The sequence below is a fragment of the Pleurodeles waltl genome, chromosome 4_1 (genome assembly GCF_031143425.1).
Source record: "Pleurodeles waltl isolate 20211129_DDA chromosome 4_1, aPleWal1.hap1.20221129, whole genome shotgun sequence".
NCBI lineage: Eukaryota > Metazoa > Chordata > Amphibia > Caudata > Salamandridae > Pleurodeles > Pleurodeles waltl.
This window is the reverse complement of record NC_090442.1, coordinates 796,481,655-796,509,156: the sequence shown is the minus strand read 5'-3', so window position 1 is coordinate 796,509,156 and position 27,502 is coordinate 796,481,655.

Below are 27,502 nucleotides of genomic sequence, written 5' to 3'. Positions count from 1 at the left end.
GAAGGCTGATGAAGTGTGAATCTGTTAAATGCATAGAATTAATATTTTTCTGTACATATTTTATTTTAAACAATCATAAGCAGTAATTAGAAACAGAGATTATGAAAACAAAAAAAGTGACAGAGTGGATACATTTGTCATGTGTTCATGGTGCAGTGTTCTGTGATTAAGGTAGGCAAAGGATGGTGTAAGTGTCTGAAAAGAAGTAATTGCTGGCTACTTAGATGCTAATGTCCTGAATTATAGGTTGTTGATCAGGGGCTGTACTAAAGTGCCCTAGGGATGCAACAGACGTTTGCGCCCCCCTGGGGCACTTTCGTATTACAGGAGGGGCTACAGATGCTTGTGTGGCCCCTTCTGTAATACTGAAAGGGCTGGAGCACATTTAGCACCTGTGCTATCGTCAGAGGGTATTCCCTCACTTGCATGGGGGCCTGGCCCAATGCAAATGAGGGAATCCCTTCTGCTGTTGGCTTGCGCCATATTACTGATGTGGGTGCAGAGACAAACATGCCTTTTAAAGGAAGACTTCGGGGGGGGGAAAAAGGGGTCCCATGGACCCCTCAGACATCCATTTGCAGGCAGGTGCAGTCACTCAATGCACTTGCCTGCAAGGGGATCTCTAATCCCCCTAAAAAGTGCAGGCGGGGTGTGGTCTGCCCAGAGAAACATGGAGCTACTTTTAAACAGTTGCTCCATATTTCTCTTAAATGCGCTGCCCGAGGTCAGCACAAATTCACGGCTGCCTTGGGCGCAGCACATTCACCATAATAGTGTGCACTATCCTTGTTTTGCCAGGTGCACCTTTTGAAAGGTACACCCCATGCAAACAAGAAGAGAGTGTCTTGTCCTGTAATACGGCACTGTGCTCTTGCCCACCTTATCACAAGTGCATTATACCCTGTTAGCCTTATTACAAGTTTACTGTATCCTAAAGCACTTGTAATAAGGCAGACATGACAACTGTTGTTTGTGACGCAGTTCCCTCAGCAAAACTCTGAGGCCCCAAGTTTGTAGCAGTTTGATAAGAAAAGCAATTGCAGCATATCACTGAATATTTTTCCTAAGACGAACAAAAGAAAGTTATTCCTTCATCAAGGATGTCTAGTCATATACTTTCCAGACACGTCCCAAAATATTTAATGAAGAAGGGTGACCGCAGATTTTCTTTCTACAATGTGGTAGGCAGCGACACAGGACCGTCAAACAGAACAGCAAGGCAGGCCCCTTAATAATTGAGAAATGTCAGTTCACATTACACAAGACTGTAGGAGAGCCAAGGAAACTTCATTTCAAACAAGCATTGGCAAAGCCAATAGGTTTTGCCTATGCAAATTCTACGGACTTTATCAATTTATTTTTCACATATTGCAGAACAGTTAACCTACAAACAGGGTAACAGCTGGCAATCCATCTCTCTGAATGCAACTTCTCTTTGCCTACATTACATGCACTTTGTGATCATCTTGGGGAACTTTCTCTGCAACAGGCACATTAACCCTCTGTGCTACCTTACGACTAGTCAAAACTTCCAATAGACAAAACTCCGATCTCACTCCAGAAAGAACATTATTCACTGCAGTCATCCTGACATTTTTATTGTTACCTAAAAATTGCTTGAGGGAAGAAACAAGGCAGCAGGTGCTTGTGAAACCATAATTGATTTGCAAACATGGTGTGTCCCCCGAAGTTACCATCCAATGCAGCGGCACTGGTAGCACCACCCTAGAACTGGCCCTGCCACCGTCCGCTGCAAAGGGGCTACTCAGGCACACATTCATGTCATCTGTGAGAGGCGAGCGGCGCCCAGCCCAACTGAAACTCTGAGGTCTGTCTGGACTGAGCAGTGCTGGCACACTTGGTGCAGTCCCAATAAAGCTCACAGAGGCCTGTGAGGAAGCAGCAGTGCTGCTCCAGACAGTGCAGTAGCAGCAAGGCTTGTGCATGTACATGTGAGTACGGGGACATGCCTGCAGAATGGCAGGGGAAGGAAGCCCTTAATTACAGCTGTTGTGCGATAGATAAGTGCATGGTATGTCAGAAACGGGGGCGGCAGCACCCTGAAATAAACCTACGCTGCAGCCAAAACGGACACGTGAACTGACACTTCGGCGTCTTTCTATGCGTCTTTTCTCCTTTCACATTTTCATCAGCGATGGTGAGCAGGAGCTTGGACGGAGGCAGGCAAGATGACTGCTTGGCTGGCAGTGGCTTTTCTGGCTGCTTTGGTTACCTGTGCAGAGGGTGGAGGAAGATCAACAGAGGTGGTAGGTGGTACAACCACATCCAGCACCGGCAGTGCACCTACACCTTCATCCTGTTGGAGCAGGACGCCGGCTGCTGGGAGGATGCCACCACGGAGCAGTACAATGCCAAGGCACTACAGCGGGTTGCCTCACATGGAGTCTGAGCTGCCCTCCCAGAGGCTGCAGCACCTGGAGCACGACATGCGGCTGTAAACACACAGGGCATGGTACTGAATGTCTTCTTCCTGTGGTGCTCATGCTGGGTTTGTAATAGACGGAAAAAGTACCTGCACATTGAGGTAGCCAGTGGAAAGACACTGGCCATCAGCCAATAACAGTAACCAGAAGCTGTACTTCATCAAGACTCCATGCCATTGAATCCACAGCAAAAGCAGAGCAGGAACTGAAAGCAGGCGACGTAAGATGTTGTGATGGCCAATGAGAAGCAAGTAAAGGAAAGACAGTGGAATGAACAAATGGTAAGTTCAGGAAAGTACTGGTGGGCTCCAAGCCCCTTTGAACATTTTTTTTCTTCACAAAATTTTTACAAGCATAGCTCGCAAGCTTGCGTAGGCAGACAAAACCTTAAATGATTCATGGTCCATTCAGAAATGTTTTAAGGTATGGGCAAAGTGGACCCTGGCACAGGGCTCCAGCCTGTCAGGGGCCCCCTGTTAAAGTCAACTCTGTTCTGCAGAGAATCTTGCCCTGATGATCATGAATAATTGTTAAAAAATATTGTTTTAAGTACTGTTTTCTTTTAGTTTATTTTTAATGTGAGTGATGTGATGGAGTCTAAAAGAGACTTTGTGCAGAGAAATGTTTATATTTTCAACACAATGCGACATCGATACACAAAGTTAGATCAAAAGAGGACCTCACTTATGAAAAATGGGTGGGGGACACAAAGATTATTTGCAATAATATCAATGAGGTGCTGCTGTTTAATAATATTGAAAATGCATGTCAATATCCTTAAATATTAGATGGAAACATATTTAGAATTTGCTAAAGAGCTGAAACTGGATCATAAATTCAGCAGGGGCCCCCAAATTATTTTTGGCCTAACACCCCAGATATCCGTATGATGTCCCTAGGTCCATTAAAATGTGCAAAGAAAAGTAACTTGTTTTGTACAAAGCAGCATGGGGGGACAATCCCTTACAGCTTAGGCATTTAGATAACTACAACAAAGTGGCACTTTCCATGCTCCATCAAACTTCTGATTTCCTTGTCTCTTTTAGCGGTGGGCAGACAACTGATTAACTGCTGGTGGAGACTTCAATGGCTCAGACACGGGCCAATCAAAGGCGATAATAGACCTTTGAGATTCGCTCTATTTTGGGCAGTCCATCCATTGCACATTTAACTTGCCACCATGCATGCCACCCAGGCAAGGAAAACAACCAATGGTGCCTCGCACCAGCCAAAAAATACCGCACATCAGAAACCCCAAATGCAAGTCGAAAACTCTCTGCATGTCGGTGCTACTGCTTTCTTGCCTTTACAAATTTCTTTTTCTGGAGTTTGCGAAAAACAAAAACAATTGATACAGAGCGGGCAAAAAAAATGGCATCTGCTCTATAGTCAAAAATGGATGCACGTTTTTTTGCGCAATTGCAAAAGGAGTGTCATGGCATGCTCTGTACCCAGTCAATAATTCCTGCACTTTCTGGCTGCTGTGAAAGATACCAGAACACAGTTTAAGAAGCCCCTCCTCGCTAAAAAAAAGTAAATGATTTTTAAAACAGCCAGTAAAGATACACTGCCCACCAACCTGAACATTGTAATTCCAGCTGTGAGTGACAGGTGCCTGTTTTGACTTTTGGGGCATCAATACAAGTAGCCTGTTATTTGGTGTGGGGATACGTTAGGACCAGAACCGCTGATTCCTCTTGGTATCCCCACACTAAATAACAGGCAATCAAAATTACTAGCCTCCACAATGAAGAATAACAAATGGACTCGGTATTTCTGGGTCCACTTCCACATGTGAAACTGGATTATATGGTGTCTGTGACTACTGGACCCTCTTTCTTCACTATGGGAATATTGTCTACTCCTCCCGTGGAACTGGGTCACGCAGGTGGACACCAGGCTGTGCATCTGCCCTCAGCTCCTGTTCCTCTCTAATCACATTTTTACAATACCCAGTAAAACTGGGTCTGATGTTTCCAGACACACTAATTTGAGGTCCGCAAACACAAGCCCACTTGTCTTACTGTATATTTGAATATTCAATAGAACCATTAGTTGACACCTTTAAGTGGAATAGTGCTTTAATTAGTCTCTATGAATCAAATTAGGGGTCCTGGACAAAAGGATTCATTGGGACTCTCAGAAAAACCTCTACCCCAAAGAGGATTTTGTGCTTACCAGCTAGCACTGTGAAACAATCCATTCAGCTTGAATTTTATGAATAGAGGGTCCTGGCCTCATACAAACTTTATAGGATAATGATGTTGGTGAAGTCTCAGAAATCTGGGCAATTTGGGCCAATTTATTATTCTCTGGTAAACATGACTCAGCTCATGTGTATAGGAATTACATTTACGATATGGTAGCTCCTTTTGATTGTAGTTTTCTGATACACAATTGGAAAATGGACTAAAGTTATCCCTGTGTAAAGCTGGTGATCTAGGAGGAGGTATTCTTAAAATTACTGATTGCTTCCTGGATAAAGAGTCAATTGGATTTTGAAATAGCTGTTTAGGGAATATAAATGTTTTCCTTCTTGTTGGACTGGCCTCTCTGCAGGGTCACCCCCAAACATTTTGACTTCCCCCCTCTTATTTTCTGAATTTGTTTTTGTTGGCATTAGCACTCTGTGCACTTTACCATTGCTAACAAACGCTAAAGTGTTTGTGATCTCTCCCTAAAACATGATAACATTATCCTACACCTGATTAGCACAGTTAATTTACTTGTAAGTTCCTAGTATATGTACTTACTGGTAACCAGGGCCTGTAAATTAAATGCTACTTGTGGGCTACAGCATTCAGAGTGCCACTCACAAAAGTAGCACTTTTAAACATGTCTCAGGCCTGCCAACATGTCATCAAAGAGTTACCTGTGGTCTAATGGTTAAGGTCTCAGTCCCTCACACTGACATTTGAGGGTTCTACGCCTGGTGTGTCCGTGATAATTTCTCTCCTTTAATTTCTTTTAAACTTCAAAAATTTAAGGCTCATTCTGAAACGTGATCTCACTCTTTTTAATTGACAAAAGACATTTTTCTTTTTAATTTGTCAAGAAATATCTCATTCTAAGTGTATCATCAATCAAAGCCTCAAAAACGCTCTCTCTCTCTCCCTCTCACTCGCTTTCTCGCTCTCTCTTTCTCTTTCAATCTCTTTCTCCCACTCACACACCTACTCAGACACTCAGGCACCCACTCACAGTCCCATTCAGACACTCACGCATCCACTCACAGACTCACTCAGACCCCGTACACCCACTCAGAGACTCATGCACCCACTCACAGACCCATTAGGACTCACACACCCACTCACAGACCCACTGACACTCTCATGCACCCACTCACAAACCAGCGCAGACACTGTTGCACCTACTAAGACAATGATTCATGCACTCACACCCAGACAGAGGCTCTCACAGCCATTCTCATCCCCAGATACATCCGCTCACATCTATTCTCAAACAAGAGAGACAGGCTTTCGGCCAACTCCTGCCACACAAAGCCAAAGGGCTGTGTGTAGTTTAGGGTGAGTGGTTGGGGGCTGGCCGAAGGGACTGGCTGCAGGCCAGGCCTTGCAGGCTATGCCTGCTGTGCACCGGCAAATGTCACACATGGTGCAAGGTAGGTGCTTTTAGGGGGTTGGTCTCAGGGACTGGGCACAGCCCAGACCCTTTGGCCAGCCGCCACCACATATGGATGAAGGCCGTGCATGGAGGTAGTTGGATTAGAGTATAGTAATGAAAATTACTATACATAAAAAAAAAACATAGAAATTCCCTGAAAAAAACAAAGGTTTCAAGGAATTTATAGTTCGGAAATGGAATTTCTTTAAAACAGAGAAATTCACTGACGAAACCAAGGCGGAGAGCGAGTTATCCTTACCTTAGGGCTAAAGTTTTAGTTACTTGAGATAACTATCTGTAACAGATCAATTGTTTTGGTTTTGTACATTTAAAATGTGAGCCTAACTTTAACGTCCCTGTAATCTTTGGTTCTTCTAGTGAATATGCCTGGTTTAGACATGTGCGTTAAAACATGGGTTGTTAACAACTGTCTGGTTTAGACATCGTTGTTAAGGCTGTTTCTCAGCAGAAAGCCACGTGCACCAGGAAATCATAGTGTGTATTTGTTTGGGAGCAGCCTCTTGTCCAAGGGTCACTCCCAATGTGGGGTCATATTTTTTGAGCACCATTTTTCTGTCTCCCTTGGTGGCAGATTGGACATATTTTTTGTCCCATCTTCCCCCAAGAGGGGGTGAAAAGTACTAGATACCAGTGAATGTTTCTGTGTGTGTGAAGTGGAGTTTGGCTGATGGTCTGTGTGTACTGGTGTTTGGCTTGCTGTATGTGTACTGGCATTCGGCTGGCAGTGTGGGTGGACCTGTGCTTGGCTGGTGGTATGTATAGACTGGTGCTTGGTTGGAAGTGTGTGTTGACTGGCATTCGGGAGGTAACAGCATTTTATAATGTTAACTCTTTCATTTCTTGTCATCATTTGCATTTGTGATTGTAATGTTTTTATTTATCCTTTTTATTCTAGTGCAAAACTTTTGATTTCCTTTGCTGTGACTCGTGCTTGTGGTTTCGTACTGGTAGATCTGCATTTTCTGTAGTTGCATGTGTTTGGTAAGAAATTATTTTTTGTAGTGTTTATTCTAAGTGAGTATCATTTCCCTGCTTTAATGTGGTTTTGTAAATGGTGTAGTAATAATTTTTGTTTTATTGTGTGTGAAATTCTCTTTGGATTTGTGCATGATGTGTATTGTGTTGACTTATGTGTAATTTTCTTTTTTCCTTTCTAGTGGGATGGCATTGGTGCTTGCTCTGTCTGTGCAGAGTAGGTGCTGGTGACTCTAGCTGTCGCTGGCAAGTGAGTGGTATCGATTTTTAGTAGATAGGTTTTTGTGTGCTTTTCTATTGATTGATTTTTCCTTACAGATTACTATATGCCAATAGTCTTACTTTCAGTTTGATAAAGCCACACTTTACTTATTTTACACAGTGTTGGTTATCGTTGACTTATTTGTCAAGTTACTTTTATTAGTAAGGACTATGGCTAGCCACAGGATTACTGCTCAGCAGGTTATTGGTAAGTTTTTGTTAATCTTCCTCTGACCATATTTATGAGACTGACTCTGCATTTGAGGCAGAGGAGAAAGTTCAAGATTCTGGCAGTGAATTTTCTGTCTGAGAGGAATCATCTGATGATAAAGCCACTCTGAGGATGAGGTGCCTGGATCTGAAAGGCTTCCCATTGGAAGTGTTGAACTCTGGATTGCCCCGAACATAGTGCAGCCAGTGTTGCCTCACTTTACTGATGTTGAAGGGTGTAGACGGAATACTGAAAACATTTTCCCTACAAATTTCTTTCAGTTGTTTATGGATGATGTATTTTTGGATGAGATTGTTGACCAGACTAATTTGTATGCTGAACAGTATTTTGAGGCAATGTTCCCTCTAATTGTTTTCCTCTGTGTGTGGCAGTAGAAGGTCTCTGTGTGCTGCAGCCTAGGCTATGTGCACCAAGAACATGATGATGCATGCAAGCCTGGCCACTATGAGGAGGGCTTGGGGGTCTCCTCCCATGGGCAAAAATGACGCCATCTACAACACATATTTCATTATACATTCATCTGTATTAGCTTTAAATCAAAGTAAATGATGACCTTACAGTGTGCCAGGACAGGGCAATCTTTGTTGGACCCTTCAATGAGTCCCTCACTATCACTTTCCAGGAGTGCCTGCATCTCTCCGGCGATTGCTGCACCCCGTACTTTGGTCCTGCTGTGAGGGAAAAACAACATGCGAACACACCAAAACATAAACAACATGACAAGCATATACGTGGACGCCAGGATTGAAGCTCTGGAATACCTCTAAACACTGCCACACTTATATCCCTCCTCAATCATGCCATCCCTTAGGAAATCTTCTGCGAGTCCCCCTCTGAGACCAGTTACTGTTAAGTTTTCTTTTTCTTTTTTTTCTTGTTCACTTTATCATCACTTTTCATGTTACCTTCTCTTCCTTTGGGACATGAGAACGCTGCACTTACATGTGAGGATTGATCTGATCCGGGGAACCCAATGGCTCATAGGTGAAGACCCTACTGGTTAAATTGTATTACATAATTACTTAAGCAAACCATGTAAACACAACACTAGACTATGCGACTAACCCCGCACAAACACACGCACAGAGTGAAACCTGAATGAAGTTTACTAATTGAAATGAAACTGAGTGCTCTGAACCGTTTAACTGATGCCTAATGTCAATGTTCACACTGCTGTTTCTAAGAGAATGTACAAATATTTGTTATGAACTGTGATGTACAGGAAAAAACATTTAATCAATAAACATATTTTTAAAACTGATTGCAACTTGTGAACTGCACAGTAACAAAGGGTCTCTGTGACAAAAGCAGTGTCCCACTAAGCTATACACATATAATACTGTTCTGTGATCTGCATGGTACATGTTCTTTGCTGCACGCACTTTAACCCTCCTCGCTACCTTACATGAGTTAAAGCCGCCACTAGACAAAACTCCAATCGGTCTTCAGCAGGTACATTAATCACCAGAATTATCTTGCAGATGCACACATGTTGACAAATGCAAAAATACATGTGCCTACATGCAAACAAACCACACATACGTGCATAGTCAAACTACATACTCAAGCATACAAACACATGTCACATATGTACACATGCACATTAAAGTGCACACAACTTATGCAAATGTATACAAGTACATGTATGCACATTTTGCATGCCCGCTATTGTCCCTTCTTTCTGTGGTAAATGTCCCATCAAGGCCTCCATGGTCACAAATTTCACAGTGGCGGTATCTAAGCATAAGTAAAACTTTTGTCGGTGTTTTGAGACATTCAGTCCCATATTTATAATTTTTTAGTGCTGCATTTGCATAATTTTTTGATGCAAAAGCAACGCAAACTTACAAAATACAATCGTATTTTGTAAGTTTGCGCCGTTTTTGTGTGAAAAAGCAGCGCAAATGCAGCACTAAAAAGGTAGAAATATGGGCCTGAGTATTTTCGAAGTGTCTCTTGTGTGAAATTTTTAAAGTACGGTCTTCAAAGGGGCGCATTCAGAAATCTGCTTTCGGTAGGGATGTGCTGATAAAATTCCTGTGTGTTTCACTAGCCTAGGGCGATGAAGTTCCACCATCTATGCAGAGTTTTCAAGACAACGTCCTCTGCCAAGCAGTAGCAATCATAACAAAGCTTTATAATCTAAACTTTAAGGCACTGATGAGAGGCTGTATTGCTACCCATCTCAATGGTACTTGTTTTATCAACCTTGGGTGGCTGAAAGTCTGAGTGAGCCAGTTAGATCCAAATGTGCGATGCTACCTTAGATGAGTTAAAACTGCCACTAGACAAAATTCTGATCTCTCTCCTGCAGGTACATTAATCACCAGGGGCATCTTGAAACTTTTGTTGTTGCCTGAAAACTTTGGGATATACAAAGAACTCTGCACCAGGTGCTTTCAGAACTGCTGCACTGCTTCAAAAGCGGCTTTCAGGAACAAAAGTGGCCTCCCCCCTTCGACCTTTCCAGACTTGGCTGAGAGTACCATTAAATATAAAAGCACTCTTGAATGTTTTAAATTGTATTTATCTAACAGATAGCAGTGCTGTCTTGAAGCATGCCACGTGCTTTCATGATCATGAATGTAAAAAGTTACATAATCTCCTTCACAAATCCAGCTGCCTGCCTCCTATTTTTTAAATGAATGCAGCAAGTGGCATGTGCAGGAGCCACTAGCTGCTTAACTTGTAACCTTCTTTAACACCGCAGGCTGCTGTGGAAGAGGAATACGTACATGACACTCGTGCTCTCCTCTTCATGTTCTCATCCTATGCCTGAATTCGATGCCACTGCTTCAAAGGAATACAGCAACAAGATAAAGACTGTTTTTTGCGCCACTCCCATTGTATAAAGCTGTGGCGCAAAACATCTCTTGAGTGGTCTGCAGTGAAATTGTGTGCGCCCTTCACACAAGACACTGTGCGCTTGGGGCACCACAGGTGCACATGCGCACACGCGCGCACCTTACAGGGAACACTGTTTTGAGGGACAACAGTGCCAGACTTAAGGCTCACTCTAGAGCTAGCCAGCGGACTCCCACGAATCTGGATGAGTTGAAGAAGTTCTTGGGTTTTCCTTTTTTGATAGCCTTGATAAGGAAGCTGTTGCAGTCTTCAGATTAGTCCATTAGTCCATTGATGTCAACGGCTATATTTCTTGTAACCATGAATCGAGATTGGTATTTTCTTCTGCTTCAGATGCTGCATTTTATTGACAATGCTTAAGCATTACCATGAGATCACACTGATTGTGAACAACTTTTTAAGATTGAGCCTGTCCTTCATCACTTAGTAGATTATTTTGTAGATCGTTTTTCAGAGATCTATGTTCCAGGTAAAGAAATAGCTGTGGATGAGTCTTTGGTCCTGTTCAAGAGCTGTTTGGTTTTTAGGCAGTACATTCCTAGCAACAGGACACATTATGGAATTAAGATGTATGTACTGTCTATGAGTATTACTGGATCTGTCTATAATTTCAGGGTGCTTACTGGTAGGGATTCCACTATTGACCCCCTGGTTGTCTGTCCACTTTTGGAGTTAGTGAGAAAATTGTGTGCGAACTTGGTAGATGCCTTTTTAACAAAGGTCACCATTTATATGTAGATAACTTCTACAACGGTGTGGAATTGTTCAAAGTGGACACTGTTGCTTGTGGCACAGTCTGCCTGAACCGTAAAGGTTACCCTAAGGAGCTTGCGTGTAAAAAGCTTCAGAGTGAACAGTGCAGTTCATAGTGGTCAACTTTAAGCTGTGCCATTTGTAGACAGGACAGATGTCTACATGCTGACAACCATGCATGATGAAAGTACTTCACCTGTAACTGTTTGCGGTCAGGTTGCAGAAGTGCACAAACCTGCATACATTTTAGACTACAATAAGCACATGGGTGGTGCTGGTAGAGTACATCAGACGTTAGAGCATTACACTGCTGTTCATAAGGCTTACATTTGGTATAACAAGTTGGCTATCCCCTTGTTTAATTTAGCAACCTTCTATGCTTTTGTTGTTTTCAAGGATTGTTCTACAGATTCAAAGATGAGATGTGTTTAGTTTCTGTTATCTGTGAAAGGCAGCCTTGTTGTAGTGAAACAGGAGAGTGTTCCTATAGTTGGAGTGGTGGAGGATGTCCCTGTAGGAGATGTAGAATCTGTATCCAAAGAGGTGTGCGGAAGGAGAGTTATCTGTACTGTCAACAGTGTCCTTCTAATCCTGGGCTATGTGTGCCTGCATGTTTTAAATTGTAGCACACACAACTGAGTTATTGGGAGCAACTGTGAGCTTCAAAGTGCACTGAATGGTCTGTATCATTTTAATTTTTTTGTTCAGAGTCCACAGTTGGCATTAGTGTGATAGCTTCCTCTTGAAGGCACTAGGTTTACCCACACAAGTTAGGTATCTTTTGTATCAGGAGACTTGGGAGAATGCTGGGTGGAAGGAAGTGTGCGGCTCCCCATTGATTATAGAACTTTGTATCACAGAAATGTAAGGAAATGTGTTTTTTAATTAACATTTGAGGGTTGCAAGGGATTCTGGATGACAAAATGTAGCAACAGCCACACAAGTGATCCAATCCTACATACTCCTAAGTGTCTAGTTTTCAAAATATACAGGTTAGCAAGGTTTCGTTAGGTGGCAGCTGAGCGAGGGTCCAAAATCTAGAGCTATGAACATTGGAAAAAGAGGGTCAGTTTTGGGTGGAGAAATGAGCAGCATTCATGTTGCATTTTGGGTCATTTGCTGTGACGGCCAGTAGGTCCAGCCACAAAAGTGAGGTACCATTGTTATGATGACTTGGGGGAATGCTGGGTGGAAGAAACGTTGCCGCTCCCATGGATTCTTGGACTTTCCATCATAGAAGTGTGAGGAAAATGTGTTTTTTAGTCAAAGTTTGGGGTTTGCAAGGGATTCTTGGTAACAAAATGTGGCCAGAGCTACACAAGTCAGCCCATCCTAAATACCCCTAGATGTACAATTTTCAACAATATACAGGTTGGCTAGGTTACCGTAGAAGCTACCTGAGCTGGGGGCCAATATCTTGAGCTATCCACATTGGAAATAGAGGGTCAGTTTTGGGTGGAAAAATGTGCTCCATCCATGTTTCATTTTGGGCCATTTCCTGGCATGGGCACTAGGTCTACCCACACAAGTGAGGTACCATTTTTATCAGAAGACCTAGGGTAATGTCGAGTGGAAAGAAGTTAGTACCTCCCTGTGTATTCTAGAGCTTTCCATCACAGAAATTTGAGACAAATATTTATTTAGTCAAGGTTTGAGGTTTGGAAGGGGTTCTGGGTAGCATAACACAGTGAGAGCCATACAAGTCAGCCCACCTTGGATACTCCAAGGTGTCTAATTTTCTGAAATGTACAGGTTGGCTAGGTTTCCCAAGGTGTCAGCTAAGCTAGGGCACAAAATCTAGAGCTATCCACATTGAAAATAGAGGGTCAGTTTTGGGTGGAAAAATGTGCTGCATCCATGTTTCATTTTGGGCCATTTTCTGGCATGGGCACTAGGTCTACCCACACAAGTGAGGTACCATTTTTATCAGAAGACCTAGGGTACTGTCGAGTGGAAGGAAGTTAGTACCTCCCTGTGTATTCTAGAACTTTCCATCACAGAAATTTGAGACAAATATTTATTTAGTCAAGGTTTGAGGTTTGCAAGGGGTTCTGGGTAGCATAACACGGTGAGAGCCATACAAGTCAGCCCACCTTGGATACCCCAAGGAGTCTAGTTTTCAGAAATGTACAGGTTGGCTAGGTTTCCCTAGGTGTCAGCTAAGCTAGGGCACAAAATCTAGAGCTATCCACATTGGAAATAGAGGGTCAGTTTTGGGTGGAAAAATTTGCGGCATCCATGTTTCATTTTGGGCCATTTCCTGGCATGGGCACTAGGTCTACCCACACAAGTGAGGTACCATTTTTATCAGAAGACCTAGGGTAATGTCGAGTGGAAGGAAGTTAGTACCTCCCTGTGTATTCTAGAACTTTCCATCACAGAAATTTGAGACAAATATTTATTTAGTCAAGGTTTGAGGTTTGCAAGGGGTTCTGGGTAGCATAACACGGTGAGAGCCATACAAGTCAACCCACCTTGGATACCCCAAGGTGTCTAGTTTTCAAAAATTTACAGGTTGGCTAGGTTTCCCTAGGTGTCAGCTAAGCTAGGGCATAAAATCTAGAGCTATCCACATTGGAAATAGAGGGTCAGTTTTGGGAGGAAAAATGTGGTGTCCATGTTGCTTTTTGGACCGTTTCCTGTCACGGGTACCATGTCTACCCGCACAAGTGCAGTACCATTTTTATCTGGAGATTTGTGGGAGCATAGAGTAGTAGAACATTTGTTTTTGCCAATTGGATTTCTCTACATTTATGCCTTTCAAATGTAAACTAGTGCATAAGAAAGATGACATTTTGAAAAATACCCTCCAAAACACCCAAATCATACGCTAGTACTGGTAGCCACAAATTCAGCAACGTAGAAATAACCACTTCTCCTAAACTCTATGGGGCTGATTTAAGAGTCTGTGGTGCTACATGTGCCAAATTAGCGTAATTATTTTTACGCTAATGTCTCCCAATGAGGCAAAAATAGCAATGCCACATTTACATATACTTTGTATACACTTGCACCACATTATGCCTGTGACATTTGCACCATTTTTTCAGCACTTTTAACACCTCAGAGCAGACGTTAAAAGGTGGCATACCATTGAATACAATGGGCCCTATGTACTCTGCAGGAGTAGTAGCACTAACATTTTTGCACTACTCCTGCAGAGTACATCAATAGCGTCAGGAATTCTGACACTATTGTCCCCGCCATGGTGCACTGTATTTTAAATACGATGCACACATGGTGGTGGTAGAGGGTGGTAAGAGACACAGGGAAAGTGGCACTGCTCTGGGTGCAACGCCACTTTTCTTAAATCAACTCCTATATCTTGTGCTCATCTCGGAAATACGTAATTTTTCTTGAGACCCATTTTTCTCTCTGCATATTTCGCTATAAGAATTGGTTTATACTAAGTACTCAATGAAAACCCATTGTACGGTGCAGATCAGATATTTGCTCTGGGTACTTTGGGTTCTTGGGGAACCTACAAACCCAATACATATCCTCAATCAGAGAAGTCTAGTGGAGGTAATGGTATATTGCTTTTGTCAATCTGCCATCATGCCAAAAAGTTAAAGATGAAAATTTCACAAATGTCTGTTTTTTCCTACTCATTTTCAATATTTCTTTGTTTAATAGTTATTTTCGTGGTAAAACCTTGAGGAATCTACACAATGACTCCTCGCTGAATTTGGAATGTTGTCAAGTTACCAGAAATGTATAGCTTTTCTGAATCACCCATGGGTTTCACACTGGTATCTACCACAAACTGGAAGTAAATTGACAGCACAAGAAATAGGGAAAATACGCTACTTAGAAAAGTGCCAAAACTGTGGTACAAAATTAGGTTCTTCAACTTAGATTTGCAGGTTCCTGAAAGCTGGGAAGATGGTGACCTTAGTACAGTAAACTGTTTATGGATGACATTTTTAGGGAAACAATTGACACTTTTTGCCTTGAGCACTTTTTGAATATTTTAAAAAAAAAACTCAAAATTTTGCACCTCCAGTGTAATCCACGAACCCTGGGCATCTTTAAATTTCTCAGGATGTTGGAAAAAGGATGCAAATGTGGAATAGGTATGTTATCTATAAACAATAGTTATGGATCTCTAAGTGCATAGTACCCCAAATAAACAAAAAAGGGCTCATCACTGGAAGAAAAAAAGCCTAGAAGCGATGGGGTTAAATGCAGTAAACAGTGCATGATGGGGTGTGGTTGTGGTGAGTTGGTTTGCTCAGGAAAGGATAATCAAATTAATACAAATGGAGTTGCTGCATGTGATCCACCCTTTACTGGTAGAAAAACAGAGATCAGTGATTGCAGGAGCAACTATTTACTCATACACTGATTACTATATTACATTTTTAATAGGCATAGCAATAGACCCTTATTTCTTGCAGACCTTCACTCTGAGGGCTAGCATTGAGGTGTCCAGATATGTAAAGTATATTTACAATAGGTAAGCACTAGCTTTCTTGTTGTTTTCCAGATCAAGTTGAAAGCATAACATTGGCCAAGGAGACTGTGTAAGATAACGCCTTAGTGAATCTTACCAAAAAAAAACGTTAAAATCTGCTCTCACCTGAAGCACCACTGTTGAAATGGAAATCATCATTTAATTGTCACAAGAATGAAGAGGTTAAAGACCAGCAGCAAACCTTTCAGTTCCTTGCACAGGTTTCAAAGAGTGTCTCTTTCCACAGGAAACTGATTAAAACTAATAATGTTTTGATCATCTGTCATCTTAGTTGGAATGCTTTAGTAAGTGCTTGCAAGGCTCACCCATGGTTGCACTGGTGCAAACATTTTTGATGATGAGGATGATACAGGGCAGAGTGGTGGAATAGTCACTCTAGGTTACTATGTACATGTTGGGTCTGTAGGATGTGATGTAGTGTGATGTTATTGTCCCTATGGTGCTGTGTAATATTGTGGATTATCACCCATAGGTTACAGTGTAGTGTTGTCAATATATTATCCCTATTATGCTGTTAGGCTTGTTGAACTATGTCAGAGTGAAGTACTGATTAAGTGCTCATGTGATGAAGTGCAGTGTGGTGGATTAATGTTCTTGTGTTTGAGCTTAGTCTGCTGGATTATTTCTATATGATGCTGTTTGGTAACTTCTTTATATGGTGTGTTTGCATCTCTGGGATGCGTAGTGATGTGTCAGTATTGAAGCACAATATCGGAGTAGTAGAATTTCTAACATGCAGTGCAATGAGGTGTGTCATTATCTCTAGATGCCGGTGAGTGGCATTTGTACACTGTGTTGCAGTGCAATATGTTCAAGTCATGTAATTATGATGTAGTGCAGTACAGTGGCTAGTTCTCTAATGATACAATGCTAAGTGCTGTTTTGCCTAGGTTGGAGTCAACTGTTGTAGTCCCAAAAATTGTGAGATCTGTGCTGGGTTAATGGCATAAAGAAGACGTGCAGAAAGTTTTAGTATTTGTGGTTGGAGTGCGGTGTGATGGATACTCCACAAAGTACACTATAATTCCTAATTAATCAAAGTCTGGAGTGTTGACTTTTACAAACTACTTTAAATCACACACTACTAAATGCTAACTAAAAAATTACAAACCTAGACAATGCAATTGAGGCCTCTTTAGCACCTCCGAGGTAGAAATCTGTTTAAGAAAGTCTCTTAGTATTCAAAAAAGTATAGAGCCTCCTTATAGTGTCATCAAGGAGTTTACTACTGGAAGTTTTTCCTATTGTAGTTGTCACAGAGTTCTCAATATAAAACCCTTTACACATGCATTTGCTAGAGAATTCACAATGTAAATCACATTCTTAGTGTATTTGTCAAAGGTTTCACAATGTAAAGAAACTCAGACCTGAGAGACACACAACAGTAAGACACAATGGGGGTTATTCTAACTTTGGAGGAGTGTTAATCCGTCCCAAAAGTGACGGTAAAGTGACGGATATACCACCAGCCGTATTACGAGTTCCATAGGATATAATGGACTCGTAATACGGCTGGTGGTAAATCCGTCACTTTTCCGTCACTTTTGGGACGGATTAACACCTCCTCCAAAGTTAGAATAACCCCCAATATATCAATGTCTAACTAATGCTGTTTTCTTTCAAAAGATAAAGTAATGTAATGCACCCACAAAAGATACTATAATCAAAACGACACATATTTAGAGAATTTTTTTAAAAATTGCAAATTGGACTCATTCATTTAGGAGCCTAGCTGACTAACTAGGGTGCAAATAATGCACCCTAAAGAAACATTACAGGGGCAACTAACCTCCTGGTACATCAATAAAATAACAATTGTCCAACACACACTCAAATCTGCACTGTCATTGCAAGCTAACAACAATGAGCGCTATTATTCGGCAGACAGCAATTATTCAAGTAACCAAGGACACTGACAACATGCCCTTCTAGTGCCACTTCCCGTCTGAACATCCAGCATTCAGCTATCAAAGGTAACCTGTAAGAAGCCTTTCAAGCACGTGCAGCGCTTTACTGCGTTTTATGATGCTAATCTTCTTGATCTCTTCTTTTCTAGGATCGGCATCCACGATGCTGGGCTGTGGAATAGATGATCCAGGAAAAAGCACGGAGGAGCAGATAATTCCACTCTGTATCTGAAGACCTCTGAGAGCAAGCAATCACCTCAAGACTTGTGTGGCTTTAAATACTTGCTGCACCTGGCCACACCAAGTCAGAGTCACCTGGATAAACCCAGTCTGAGTCATGAGGCTGCTGTACATAGCCATACCCATTCTGAATCATGAGGATGCCACAAGCTCATGCAACAAGTTGTCATGTGCCCCAGATTACTTCATGAGTTCAAAAATAAGCATTAGCTCAAGTAAACATTTATCAACAACAACAATCATTGGCCAATGCAAAGGCAGGTGATTTGCTTAAGGGCACACTTTACTAAATGCCAGATGTGCCTTCTGGAGCATATTTGGGTTTGCAGGCCTGACAGTGCAAATAAAGTACAAAGAAATGGCACAAAGGCAGGCAACCCAGTACATCTAGTCTATCTCATTTTCTGTGTGGTACTAGGTGATAACTTGCTCACCAACAACTCTTACCCTACAATCAAGAAATACCTCTATGTGGACCTACTTCAACACATAAGGTTTTTCATGATAAGAGAGTTTAGATTGTCACAATCTGGGCTGCCCCCCCCGAGCCACAGGGATTTGATTTCTAACCCCCTAGTGCAAGGACTTAGTTCAGTGCACCAAGACTGGTGTGTAATATAAGGCTCTGGCTTCGTTCTAAAAGGTTTGGCTTTCACACCAATGGGTGTCTGAACTTGGTTCAACACAACAACATTTGAGCATGAAAGATCAAGTTGTTTAGCCCAACAAATCCCCAAACAACATACTTGTTGATATGGTGTGTGTGCTGTCCGAATTACTCACTTTTGTTTAAAAAGGGTGAGGGACACTGGTAACTCCTCAAACCGAATTTTGTTCTTCAGACTATCACACACAAGTAATACACTAAGAAAATACACTTTATTTTTTAATGTGATTATTTTAACAGTTTAATCCTGTTGCTTAGTACATGAGTAATAACCACACAGAATATTATCAAAACAGCACTAATGCATGTCACAAACAGAGAGAATAATATGAACATTTCTAACATGGTCCTAATGTAATTTGGCAACCTAACATACTGGGTGTAGTTCTATGTGCTATGCTGTTAGAGCATGGGGTAGCTAACTGGGCATCTTAGGATTCAGCACAACGCATGCCTTTTCACAGCAAAGAAGGTATGGCTAGCAGGCTGCAGCCAGTAGAGAATGTTCCCTCACAGGAAAACACACATCAGCATGGCTTAGCTCTTCTTCTCTTGGAATTTGGCTTGGTATTAGCTTTCAGCATAAGAAAAGATGCTGTGGCAGTAGTGCAGTCTGGCAATCTCTAACAGGACCTCTAACAGGACCTCTTGCAATAATCTGGGGCGAACTCTAAACCAGTTGACACTTTATAAGGTTTTTATAGAATTGGCCACAGACCTTTATCCTACATTGGGAGAATGTCCACTTAATTCCGGACATAACTGGTATGAACCACTAAGAAAGTTCAGGACAAGCCAGTATAAATCAGTACAACTAAAGTATGTCATTTAAGACTACATTGTTTAGATTGTACGTTTACAGTCTGTCCTTGAATGATAGATAACAGGGAACTTGTCCTAGACCTATGTTGCCTTAGGTATTTCTTAAGGTTAGTGTCTGGATGATTTACGACTTTCACAGGTTCTTCAAAAGATAAGGACAGACAATGTCTAGGTCAAAGATAGACAGGCTACCTTAATAATTCCTCACTAAATGAAGACTGGCTTTTGGGCCGTTATAAGAACACAAACTATAAATGCAGTTGGATTGCGGTCCATACTCAATCCACTAAGCAATACTGTACAAATAGTATTTTCTGGTCACAATTATTTCCTCTAGATGAGGTCAGGGATACAGTAAAACTCCAAACCCTCTTTCGTTTTCTAAAACCCAAGAATAGTGCATAAACTATGAAGGTAAGCACGCAGAATACGAAAATAAATGTAGCAATACATGACATGGCCAGTGAATACAATAGGAACAGTCCTAATGGTTAATATATTCAAAGCATCCTAACACCTTGTCACTACCTCGAAGTGCTATGCTAAAACTTAGCAGAAGCAGAAAATAGCATGCCTATAAATCGATTCTCTTAAGATGGATCGTATGACATACCTTTCCTAAAGAGACATAGCTGTTTTTCTATTTTCTATCACAGACCATTTTGTGGAGTGATATGCATTGCTGGCCACTTCACTGCACCGCTCTCTGAGCCATGGAGGAAAATTCGACAGGGGCTGGTTTGCAGTAAACCAGCACGAACTCTAGCCTTATAGACCTTTTGCAATGCCTCTCCAAATAATGGCCAAATACAGGTTTATTATAACACCTTTTAGTCTCTATATAACATGGCTGTGACTGTAATGCACATAAAAATATATCAGCCAACAAAGGAATTGTTAGAAATGGGGTCTTTCGTTGGCAGTCAGGTTACACCTGTCCAAGCAAGGACCCTCACTCTAGTCAGGGTAAAGGAGAATCACCCTCAGTTAACCCCCGCTCACTCCCCAGTAGCTTAGCATGAGCAGGCAGGCTTAACTTCAGAAGCAATGTGTAAAGTATTTGTACCAACACCCACAGTAACTCAGTGAAAACACTACAAAATGACACAACACACGTTTAGAAACATAGGTAATATTTATCTAAAGAAAACAAGACCAAAATGACAAAAATCCACCATACACAAGTCAAGTTATGAATTTTCAAACAATAAGGCCCTGATTTATACTTTCTTTGCGCTGCATTACCATCATTTTTTGACGCAAAAGTACAAAATACAATTGCACTTTGTACATTTGTGCCGCTTTTGCATCAGTAAATGATGGTAATGCGGTGCAAAAAACTATAAATAGGAGCATAAGAGTCTTAAATCCTTTGGAAAACAGTGAGAATGTCGTTAGCGTACAAAAGTATCTGGGTAGCCTCAAAATAACACCGCACGGGCGAGTGTGCACTGGAAAAGGCCAGTGATGCGTTGATTTCTCATTCGCAAGCGAGACCGTGCATCGTTCCTCCTCCAGTCAGGTCAGTGTGCGTTGTTTCTTTTCTCCCGCAAGAGACCGATGCGTCAATCCGGACAGGCACCTCGGGTCCAGGCATACTTTGCATTGTTTTTCCACGACCAGCATTGTTGCGTTGAAAATCCGGTTGCACGGTTTCACAAAACCGCACTGCGTGGGATTTGCATCGTTATCAGTCACCGTTAGCGGGTGTTGTATATAATTTCTCCAGCCGTGTTGCATCGATCTTCCAGCCATGGTACAGGTGGAGCGTTGATTTCAGCCTCGCAGCCGGTGGCACATCGCTTATCAGCCGCATCACGGAAGGTGCATTGAAAAATACCCAGCATTGCGGTCTGTGCGTGGACTTTAAGTCTTTGTTTACCAGCTTCACCTTTCTGGGGCCCAGGAACTGGATAGGACACCACTTGGCAGGGCAGGAATCTCAGCACAGAGTCCACGTGCTGGCAGGGGAAATCTTTGATGGCCCTGAGACTTCTTCAACAGGAGGCAAGCTCAGTTCAAGCCCTTGCAGATTCTTCACAAGCACCAAAGCACAACAAAGTCCTATCTTTGTCCCCCTTTCACAGGCAGAAGCAGCAATTGCAGGATAGCTCCACAAAGCACAGTCACAGGCAGGGCAGCACCTCTCCCCAGCTCTTCAGCTCTTCTCCTTGGCAGAGGTTCCTCTTGATTCCAAAAGTGATATACTTTTCAGGGGGGTTGGGTGCTCTTCTTCTACCCCTTCCTGCCTTTGAAGTAGGCCTACTTAAAAGGAAAGTCTCTCTTGTTTGTGAGATCCTGCATTGCCCAGGACAGGCCTCAGACACTCACCAGGGGGTTAGAGACTGCATTGTGTGAGGGCAGGCACAGCCCTTTGAGGTGTGAGTGACCACTCCCCTCCTCCCTCCTAGCACAGATGGCTTGTCAGGATATGCAGGCTACACTCCAGCTTCCTTTGTGTCACTGTCTAGAGAGAGGTGCAAACAGCCCAACTGTCAAACTAACCCAGACAGGGAATCCATAAACAGGCAGAGTCACAGAATGGTTTAAGCAAGTAAAGGCCAGATGTAGCAAAGGGTTTTTCCCATTCTGTGTCAATGGGAAAATGTGTTCGTACATATGGCCCTAAATGCATACTTTTCTAAAAGTGGCATTTTCGAACACACATTCTCAAAACCACCTTCACTAAAAGATGTATTATTAAATTGTGAGTTCAGAGACCCCAAACTTCAGATATCTATCTGCTCCCAAAGGGAATCTACGCTTTAATCATATTTAAAGGCAGCCCCCATGTTAACCTGTGAGAGAGAAAGGCCTTGCAACAGTGAAAAACAAATTTGGCAGTATTTCTTTGTCAGGACATATAAAACACATTAGTATATGTCCTACCTTAAACATACACTGCACCCTGTCCATGGGGCTACCTATGGCCTACCCTAGGGGTGTCGTACATGTAAGAAAAGGAAAGGTTTAGGCCTGGCAAGTGGGTACACTTGCCAACTCAAATTGGCAGTTAAAACTGCACACACAGACACTGCAGTGGCAGGTCTGAGCCATGTTTACAGAGCTTCTAAGTTGGGTTGCACAACCAGTGCTGCAGGCGCACTAGTAGCATTTGATTTACAGGCCCTGGGCACTGTACTAGGGACTTACCAGTAAATCAAATATGCCAATCATGGAAAGCCAATTACATATACATTTTACACATGAGCACTTGCACTTTAGCATGGGATAGCAGGGGTAAAGTGCCCAGAATAACAAAACCAGCAAAAACAGAGTCCAGCACACATCAACAACCTGGGAAACAGAGGCAAAAAGTTAGGGGAGACCACAGCAAGAAAGCCAAGTCTAACAGGGAGGCGGAAATTATGGTAACATTTCTGCACATTTCAACTTCACACTTTCTAATAGAATATGATAAAAGAGTTTGCAAGCAAGAATGTGAGAAAATATGAGGTTTCAATGGACTTGTTTACAGTGGTCATGACAAGCGTCACAGGCTTGGTCAAATCATTCCTAATGTCAATTCAGAGGCCTGCTGCCTGTCACCATATTTAAAAATTAATAAAGTAAGCCTATTGGCTTTAACATGGACATAAAGCTGATCATTGGTCTCTGCTTAGCCATCAAACACTTTATAAATCATTTATTGTATATTTTGACATTGACAGGAACATAAAAACTCCATATGTAGGCACCAAGCATTTACTGTGGTCAGACTTAAAAAGGAACATCAATAATAAATGGTGTACTATTGCATGTGTCAAATGGTTCACAATGTAAACCCCTTACTATTGTACTTGTTACCTAGTTCAAAATGTTAAGCCTATTTTTATGGCGTTCATCATGTCCTTCACAACATGAATGTAATTCTTCCTGTATTTGACAACGGGTTCACAGTGTAAAATCCCTTGTTATTTCAATAGTCAGAGTTTAGAATGTAAAATCCCGTTATCCGTGAGGTGCATTGTGACAGTTTGCCGAGCAATAATCTATAATTGTAAAAATCCTCAATGGTCGTACATGTTCCTATTGGAAAACATGAGACTATTCACAGTCAAAAAGGTTATACTTACAGAATGTTCTCGTGTGTTTTGGTGGACCTACCTGCCCCCGTAACTTGAGTGGTTATAACTTAAGGGAATATCCTATCTGCGTCCCGGCAACCGTCCCAAGCATGCTCTTATATTGTCCTAGTATTTCCTTATTTTCGGACATGGCCATACTATGTGGAGAAAGATCCCTCCTTGGATGCATCCTCTCATAAAGTCCCCTGGGCCTACTTTCCCTCTTTTCTGGGGTGAGACGTGCAGTGGCAAAGGTCCTGCAGCACCTCGTGTCTGGAATAACTTACATTTTATACGGCATTTCATGCACACTTCTGTTATTGGAAGACGTGAATAAGGAGAACTGGCACAGTAATTAAAGATTCGCCAGCTTCATCTAGCATTGTAAGGGATAAAACTACAAACAGTTACTGTGGGCCAGTGTTATGGTATTCACAGGGTTGTAACAGGGGCTCCTGAAGCCCCCATGATGCAGGGAAGGCCCAACCATCCAGGGACCTCCAAACCCTTCAAGGGCCACCCCATTCAGCCCAAGACCATAGAATATCTGTGAGGTATAGGAGACTCGGGAGCCCCTCATCACATTTTGCAGGCAGGTCCCATAATTTTGCGTTACGCCATTGGGTACTCAGTTAACTGACCTCTGAAGAATCAAGGCCGAGCTGACCACGCACGTTTTGTGACCTAGATATGTTCCCACTGGTAACTCAGTGAGCCATTCCATCTCCCTTCGTGTCCTGTGGCTTGCCTCTCTTCTTCACACTGATCGTCTTCCTCTTCTCCTTGTCCTTATCTTCTCTGCCTTGTCTCTCTCTAGTGGCCCCCGGAGTCACTAAAATACTAGCAACAAAGCGGTATGCAGTGCATTGCAGATGGAGATCTGTTCATAGGTCGAACAAATGAAAGCCTGAAGAAGAGGTGTGTGAGCAACCACGCAACATGAACAACTTTGTGTTTTTGCTTGGCGGGAGCAGACTGTTGATTCTTGATTACTTGCTGCACTACTCCCTGTGAGAAAGGGGTCTTTTGACATGGTAGCCCCCCACTTTTTGCCTGGGAAATGATGTGGTTTCAATCTCAGTGTCCTGGGCCCCAACTAAACAAGGTCCCAGAGCCAGATCTCTCCCCCCAAAACCTGCACTATTTTTGGCACTTTTGGCACTTCAGACACCCTGGTAAGTCCCTATTAAATGGCAGCCCTGGTACTTAGGGCATGGGTGCTGAAGAGGGCCCCCCAGAGCTGCAGCACCGATTATGCAACTATCAGAGGTCCCACACCAGCCTCATGGAGACTGCCATTGCAAGTGCATGACAAGTTGTATTTAAAAGTTGTAAACTTGACATGGCACTCACCAACAGAGCCATGCCCACTAACACTGCATGCAATATAAGTAAGTCACCCCTCTGGCAGGCCTTTTAGACCTAAGGCAGGGTGCCTTATTGTGCTTGTGAGGGCATTTGTGTGCATGAGCAAATATGCCCCGACTGTGTCTTTGCAAAACCTTAAGACATAGTAAGTGTACAGGGCAGCCATAGCAAATACATGTGCTGGACACTGGTCATTACAAGTCCCCAGCTTCATGACAGCCTCTCTGAATAGTGGGTTGTTTGGTATAAAACAACTCAGAATAAGAAACCCACACTGATGCCTGTGTTGGATTTATTATACCATGTACCCAGAGGGCACCTTAGAGGTGACCCCTGCAAAACCTAACAGCCCTGACATGGTTTCTGTCTGGTCTGGATGTCGGGATTCCTGGGGTGAGAGACTCTGCTCTCAGGAGCCAGAACACAAAGCCTTTCCTGGGTGGAGGTGTTACACCTCTTGCCCCGGGCAGGCATCCTGCACCAGCAATCAGCTTCGAAAGCCTTATGGCCTTTGAAATCTGAACCACATCTCTGCTGCTAGCAGCAGATGGCCGCCCAACAGTTTCCCCCCCACTTTGAGCAGGAAAACCAGTAGGAAAACCTAGCTAGAGTAGGAGTGGCCCCTTTCAGCCTCCACCACCCCTCAGGTGTGCCAGGCAAGGTAACCACTCCATTTGATTTTCCTCCATCTTGGATGGCAGGAAAATAGCCAATCAGGGTTAGGGATGTGACCTCTTCCCACAGAAAGTGGTCACATAGTGGGTGTAGCCACCCCAAGGTAGGTGGCCCTTTGGCCACTACCAGGTACTCCCCCTAATGCCCACTAAATGCAGTATTTAGTGAGCATCCCTAGACCTGCAAATCAGCCTTGACAGGCACAAAAAGACTAGGAACAAACAAGACCTGAGGCACAGGAACAGAAATCCCAATGCAGAAGCACAACGTACCAATGCCCTTAACCACTCCCTCCCACTGGACACAGCGGACGCCAATGAAGCCACACGCAATCTACACTGTATAACACTGTGTAACTGCACCGACAACTTAGCCCCCAGGGAAAAGCAGCAGAATATCAACAGATCCAAAAGGTTTATGGCAAATCTACAGGAATCCAAGCGCTCCTGCAGATGACTGGAACAGAAATAGAGGATCATCAAATAAACCGAAGACCGTACAGCCTACAAGAATGCCGTCACCACACACCATCAGAACATCAGAGCCACCAAACCCCAGGACAGACACCTCATCCATCCCTCTCTCCCAAGACCTCTGCAACGACCTCACCACCTTCTTTCACCGTAACATCCAGGACATCTTCAAAGGCTTCAGGAAACAAAAAAAGCATTCCCCACTACCACAAATCTGCCACCTCACTGGATACCTACCTCCTGGACCCCCCATCACTAAAGAGGACACCCAAAGACTGATGAACTCTATCCACTCAGAAGCACCCTGAGATCTGTGTCCTCACCACATCTTCAACCTGGCCAGTGCCACCATAGCACCGGTGCTCTGTCGAACTATCAACCGATCCTTCGAGACTGCTACCTTCCTCTTAGACTGGTAGCACACTGAACCAGTTACTCAGCAAACCCACTGCCAACCCTAGGGAGCTGAAGAACTACAGACCCATCTCTCTGCTCCTTTTTCCGGCCAAGGTAATGGAGAAGGCCGTCAAACAGCAACCCACCAAATTCCTCGAGACACACCTTATCCTGGACCCATCCCAATCTGGATTTAGAGGCAACCACAGCACTGAAACAGCACTCTTAGCAGCCACCAAATATACATCATCATGTTGGACCACAGAGGCACAGTTGCACTCATCCTCCTCGACCTCTCCACTGCATTTGACACCGTCTCCAACTCCACTCTATGCCACAGACTACACAACTGTAGCATCTCGAATAAAGCACTGTATTGGATCAGGTCCTTCCTCCCCGGAAGAACATAGAGTGTCAGACTACCGCATTTCACATTATTAACCAAAGACACATGCTGTGGCGTACCCCAAGGATCATCACTCAGCCAGACGCTTTTCAACACCTATGTGGCCCTGCTTGCCAAGATTATCAAAGAACATGGGCTAAATGTAGCCTCCTACGCCAACGACACCCAACTGGTCCCCTCCCTGTCCAAGGACCCTGCAAAGGGATGAGAGTAGCTACTGCCTGGATGGAGGCCAGCTGCCTCAAACTCAACACGGACAATACAGAGTTCCTGGTAATCGGCTCCACCCCGTCTGCCTGGAATGATTCCTGGTGACCGACAGCTCTGGGAAACACCCCCACAAACCACACGTGCAACCTGGGCATCATCCTGGACTGCTCTCTCTCCATGATCTGCCAAGTCAACTTTGTGTGTCCATCATGATTTCACAGCCTCAACCTCCTGTGGAAGATTTTTGAGTAGAAACCCTTCGACACGACAAAGACAGTCACCCACACACTTGTCACCAGCAAACTGGACTACGGCAACGCACTCTATGCCCGCATCACCAAGAAACTACAATAAAGACTACAAAGAGTCCAGAACGCAACAGCCAGACTCATCCTGGACATCTCCTGACACAGCCACATCTCCTCCCACCTCAGAGACCTACACCAGCTCCCAGTCAACAAGTGCATCACATACAAATTCCTGATCCACACCTTCAAGGCACTACACAACATAAGACCGGCATACCTCAACCACCGCCTCACCCTCTACGTACCCAACAGACATCTCTACTCCTCCCAGCTCGCCCTCACAGCCATCCCCAAGATCTGGAAAAGCACAG